Below are 6,000 nucleotides of genomic sequence, written 5' to 3'. Positions count from 1 at the left end.
CCAATTTACATTCCCACCAACAGTGCAAGAGGGCTCCCTTTTCGTCCCACCCTCCCCATCATTTACCGTTCGTAGATTTTTTGATGATGGCCATTATGACCGGTGTGAGATGATATCGTATAGTAGTTTTGATTTGCAGTTCTCTAATGATTAATGATGTTGAGCATTCTTTCATGTGTTTGTTGGCAGTCTGTATAATTTCTTTGGAGAAATGTCTATTTAGGTCTTCTGCCCATTTTTGGATTGGGTTGTTTGTTTTTTTGATACTGAGCTGCATGAGCTGCCTGTAAATTTTGGAGATTAATCCTTTGTCAGTTGTTCATTTGCAAATATTTTCTCCCATTCTGCGGGTTGTCTTTTCATCTTGTTTATGGCTTCCTTTCTTGTGCAAAAGCTTTTAAGTTTCATTAGGTCCAATTTGTTTATTTTTGTTTTTATTTCCATTTCTCTAGGAGGTGGGTCAAAAAGGATCTTGTTGTGATTTATGTCATAGAGTGTTCTGCCTATGTTTTCCTCTAAGAGTTTGATAGTGTCTGGCCTTACATTTAGGTCTTTAATCAATTTTGAGTTTATTTTTGTGTATGGTGTTAGGGAGTGTTCTTATATCATTCTTTTATGTGTAGCTGTCCAGGTTTCCCAGCACCACTTATTGAAGAGGCTGTCTTTTCTCCAATGTATATTCTTGCCTCCTTTATCAAAGATAAGGTGAACATATGTGCATCGGTTTATCTCTGGGCTTGCTATCCTGTTCCATTGATCTATATTTCTGTTTTTGTGCCAGTACCATACTGTCTTGATTACTGTAGCTTTGTAGTATAGTCCGAAGTCAGGGAGCCTGATTCCTCCAGCTCCATTTTTCTTTCTCAAGATTGATTTGGCACTTCGGAGTCTCTTCTGTATCCATACAAATTGTGAAATTTTTTGTTCTAGTTCTGTGGAAAATGCCAGTGGTAGTTTGATAGGGATTGCATTGAATCTGTAGATTGCTTTGGGTAGAAGAGTCATTTTCAAAACGTTGATTCTTCCAATCCAAGAACATGGGATATCTCTCCATCTATTTGTATCATCTTTAATTTCTTTCATCAGTGTCTTATAATTTTCTGCATACAGGTCTTTTGTCTCCTTAGGTAGGTTTATCCTAGATATTTTATTCTTTTTGTTGCAATGGTAAACGGGAGTGTTTTCTTAATTTCACTTTCAGATTTTTCATCATTAGTGTATAGAAATGCAAGAGATTTCTGTGCATTAATTTTGTATCCTGCTACTTTACCAAATTCATTGATTAGCTCTAGGAGTTTTCTGGTAGCATCTTTAGGATTCTCTATGTTTAGTATCATGTCATCTGCAAACAGTGACAGCTTTACTTCTTCTTTTCTGATTTGGATTCCTTTTATTTCTTTGTCTTCTCTGATTGCTGTGGCTAACACTTCCAAAACTATGTTGAATAATAGTGGTGAGAGTGGGCAACCTTGTCTTGTTCCTGATCTTACTGGAAATGGTTTCAGTTTTTCACCATTGAGGACAATGTTGGCTGTGGGTTTGTCATATATGGCCTTTATTATGTTGAGGAAAGTTCCCTCTATGCCTACTTTCTGCAGGGCTTTTATCATAAATGGGTGTTGAATTTTGTCGAAAGCTTTCTCTGCATCTATTGAGATGATCATATGGTTTTTCTCCTTCAATTTGTTAATATGGTGTATCACATTGATTGATTTGCGTATATTGAAGAATCCTTGCATTCCTGGGATAAACCCCACTTGATCATGGTGTATGATCCTTTTAATGTGCTGTGGATTCTGTTTGCTAGTATTTTGTTGAGGACTTTTGCATCTATGTTCATCAGTGATATTGGCCTGTAGTTTTCTTTCTTTGTGACATCTTTGTCTGGTTTTGGTATCAGGGTGATGGTGGCCTCGGAGAATGAGTTTGGGAGTGTTCCTCCCTCTGCAATATTTTGGAAGAGTTTGAGAAGGATAGGTGTTAGCTCTTCTCTAAATGTTTGATAGAATTCACCTGTGAAGCCATCTGGTCCCGGGCTTTTGTTTGTTGGAAGGTTCTTAATCACAGTTTCAATTTCAGTGCTTGTGATTGGTCTGTTCATATTTTCTATTTCTTCCTGGTTCAGTCTCGGCAGGTTGTGCATTTCTAAGAATCTGTCCATTTCTTCCAAATTGTCCATTTTCTTGGCATAGATTTGCTTGTAGTAATCTCTCATGATCGTTTGTATTTCTGCAGTGTCAGTGGTTACTTCTCCTTTTTCATTTCTAATTCTATTGATTGGAGTCTTCTCCCTTTTTCTCTTGATGAATCTGGCTAATGGTTTATCAATTTTGTTTATCTTCTCAAAGAACCAGCTTTTAGTTTCATTGATTTTTGCTATTGTTTCCTTCATATCTTTTTCATTTATTTCTGACCTGATCTTTATGATTTCTTTCCTTCTGCTAGCTTTGGGGTTTTTTTGTTCTTCTTTCTCTAATTGCTTTAGGTGCGAAGTTAGTTTGTTTATTCGAGATGTTTCCTGTTTCTTGAGGTAGGCTTATATTGCTATAAACTTCCCTCTTAGCACTGCTTTTGCTGCATCCCATAGGTTTTGGGTCGTCGTGCCTCCATTGTCATTTGTTTCTAGGTATTTTTTGATTTCCCCTTTGATTTCTTCAGTGATCACTTGGTTATTAAGTAGTGTATTGTTTAGCCTCCATGTGTTTGTATTTTTTACAGATGTTTTCCTGTAATTGATATCTAGTCTCATAGCGTTGTGGTCAGAAAAGATACTTGAAACGCTTTCAATTTTCTTAAATTTACCAAGGCTTGATTTGTGACCCAAGATATGATCTATCCTGGAGAATGTTCCATGAGCACTTGAGAAAAATGTGTATTCTGTTATTTTTGGGTGGAATGTCCTATAAATATCAATTAAGTCCATCTTGTTTAATGTATCATTTAAAGCTTGTGTTTCCTTATTTATTTTCATTTTGGATGATCTGTCCCTTGGTGAAAGTGGGGTGTTAAATTCCCCTGCTATGATTGTGTTGCTGTCGATTTCCCCTTTTATGGCTGTTAGTATTTGCCTTATGTATTGAGGTGCTCCTATGTTGGGTGCATAAATATTTACAATTGTTATACCTTCCTCTTGGATCGATCCCTTGATCATTATATAGTGTCCTTCTTTGTCTCTTGTAATAGTCTTCATTTTAAAGTCTATTTTGTCTGATATGAGAATTGCTACTCCAGCTTTCTTTTGATTTCCATTTGCATGGAATATATTTTTCCATCCCCTCACTTTCAGTCTGTATGTGTCCCTAGGTCTGAAGTGGGTCTCTTGTAGACAGCATATATATGGGTCTCGTTTTTGTATCCATTCAGCCAGTCTGTGTCTTTAGGTGGGAGCATTTAATCCATTTACATTCAAGGTAATTATCGATATGTATGTTCCTATTCCCATTTTCTTAAATGTTTTGGGTTTGTTATTGTAGGTGTTTTCCTTCTCTTGTGTTTCTTGCCTAGAGAAGTTCCTTTAGCATTTGTTGTAAAGCTGGTTTGGTGGTGCTGAACTCTCGTAACTTTCGCTTGTCTGTAAAGGTTTTAATTTCTCCATCACATCTGAATGAAATCCTTGCTGGGTAGAGTAATCTTGGCTGTAGGTTTTTCTCCTTCATCACTTTAAGTATATCCTGCCACTCCCTTCTGGCTTTCGGAATTTCTGCTGAAAGATCAGCTATTAACCTTATGAGGATTCCCTTGTGTGTTATTTGTTATTTTTCCCTTGCTGCTTTTAATATGTTTTCTTTATATTTAATTTTTGACAGTTTGATTAATATCTGTCTTGGTGTGTTCCTACTTGGATTTATCCTGTATGCGACTCTCTGTGCTTCCAGGACTTGATTAACTATTTCCTTTCCCATATTAGGGACATTTTCAACTGTAATCTCTTCAAATATTTTCTCAGTCCCTTTCTTTTTCTCTTCTTCTTCTGGGACCCCTATAATTCGAATGTTGGTGCGTTTAATGTTGTCCCAGAGGTCTCTGAGACTGTCCTCAGTTCTTTTCATTCTTTTTTCTTTATCCTGCTCTGCAGTAGTTATTTCCACCATTTTATCTTCCAGGTCACTTATCCTTTCTTCTGCCTCAGTTATTCTGCTATTGATCCCATCTAGAGTATTTTTTAATTTCATTTATTGTGTTTTTCATCGTTGCTTGGTTCCTCTTTACTTCTTCTACGTCCTTGTTAAATGTTTCTTGCATTTTGTCTATTCTATTTCCAAGATTTTGAATCATCCTTACTCTCATTATTCTGAATTCTTTTTCAGGTAGACTACCTATTTCCTCTTCATTCGTTAGGTCTGGTGTGTTTTGACCCTGCTCCTTCATCTGCTGTGTGTTTTTCTGTCATCTCATTTTGCTTATCTTACTGTGTTTGGGGTCTCCTTTTCACAGGCTGCAGGTTCGTAGTTCCCGTTGTTTTTGGTATCTGTCCCCAGTGGCTAAGGTTGGTTCAGTGGGTTGTGTAGTCTTCCTGGTGGAGGGAACTAGTGTCTGAGTTCTGGTGGATGAGGCTGGATCTTGTCTTTCTGGTGGGCACGTCCACGTCTGGTGGTGTATTTTGGGGTGTCTGTGGCCTTATTATGATTTTAGGCAGCCTCTCTGCTAATGGATGGGGCTGTGTTCCTGTCTTGCTAGTTGTTTGGCATAGGGTGTCCAGCACTGTAGCTTGCTGGTCGTTGAGTGAAGCTGGGTCTTGATGTTGAGATGGAGATCTCTGAGAGATTTTTGCCATTTGGTATTACGTGGAGCTGGGAGGTCTCTTGTGGACCAGTGTCCTGACGTTGGCTCTCCCACCTCAGAGGCACGGCCCTGATGCCTGGCTGGAGCACCAAGAGACTTTCATCCACACAGCTCAGAATAAAAGGGAGAAAAAATAGAAAGAATGAAAGAAAGAGGATATAATATAGTGAGGTAAAATAAAGCTATTATAAAGCAAAGCTATACAGACAAAATCTCACCCAGAGGCATATACATATACACTCACAAAAAAAGGAAAAGGGGAAAAATTAATATATCCTGCTCCCAAAGTCCACCTCCTGAATTTGGGATGATTCGTTGGCTATTCAGGTATTCAACAGATGCAGGCACATCAAGTTGTTTGTGGAATTTTAATCCGCTGCTTCTGAGGCTGCTGGGAGAGATTTCCCTTTCTCTTCTTTGTTCGTACAGCTCCCGGGTTCAGCTATGGATTTGGACCCGCCTCTGCGTGTAGGTCGCCTGAGGGCATCTGTTCCCCGCCCAGACAGAACGGGGTTAAAGGAGCAGCTGCTTCGGGGGCTCTGGCTCACTCAGGCCGGGGGGGGGGAGGGGTACGGAGGAGGCGGGGCGAGCCTGCAGCGGCAGAGGCCGGAGTGACGTTGCACCAGCCTGAGGCGTGCCGTGCGTTCTCCCGGGGAAGTTGTCCCTGGATCACGGGAGCCTGGCAGTGGCGGGCTGCACCGGCTCCCAGGAGGGGCGGTGTGGAGAGTGACCTGTGCTTGCACACAGGCTTTTTGGTGGCGGCAGCAGCAGCCTTAGCATCTCACGCCCGTCTCTGGGGCCCGCGCTGGTCGCCGAGGCTCACGCCCATCTCTGGAGTTCGTTTAGGTGGCGCTCTGAATCCCCTCTCCTTGCGCACCGCGAAACAAAGAGGCAAGAAAAAGTCTCTTGCCTCTTCGGCAGCTGCAGACTTTTTCCCGGACTCCCTCCCGGCTAGCTGTGGTGCACTAACCCCTTCAGGCTGTGTTCACGCCGCCAACCCCAGTCCTCTCCCTGGGATCCGACCGAAGCCCGAGCCTCAGCTCCCAGGCCCTGCCCGCCCCGGCGGGTGAGCAGACAAGCCTCTCGGGCTGCTGAGTGCTGCTCGGCGCTGAGCCTCTGTGCGGGAATCTCTCTGTTTCTTCCTCTGCTCCCCTGTATCTGTGGGATCCGCGCTGATAGCCGCGGCTCGCGCCTGTCTCTGGATCTCCTTTAGGCAGT

Source organism: Eschrichtius robustus, chromosome 17 (assembly GCF_028021215.1).
Source record: "Eschrichtius robustus isolate mEscRob2 chromosome 17, mEscRob2.pri, whole genome shotgun sequence".
NCBI lineage: Eukaryota > Metazoa > Chordata > Mammalia > Artiodactyla > Eschrichtiidae > Eschrichtius > Eschrichtius robustus.
This window is presented reverse-complemented; position numbering follows the sequence as displayed.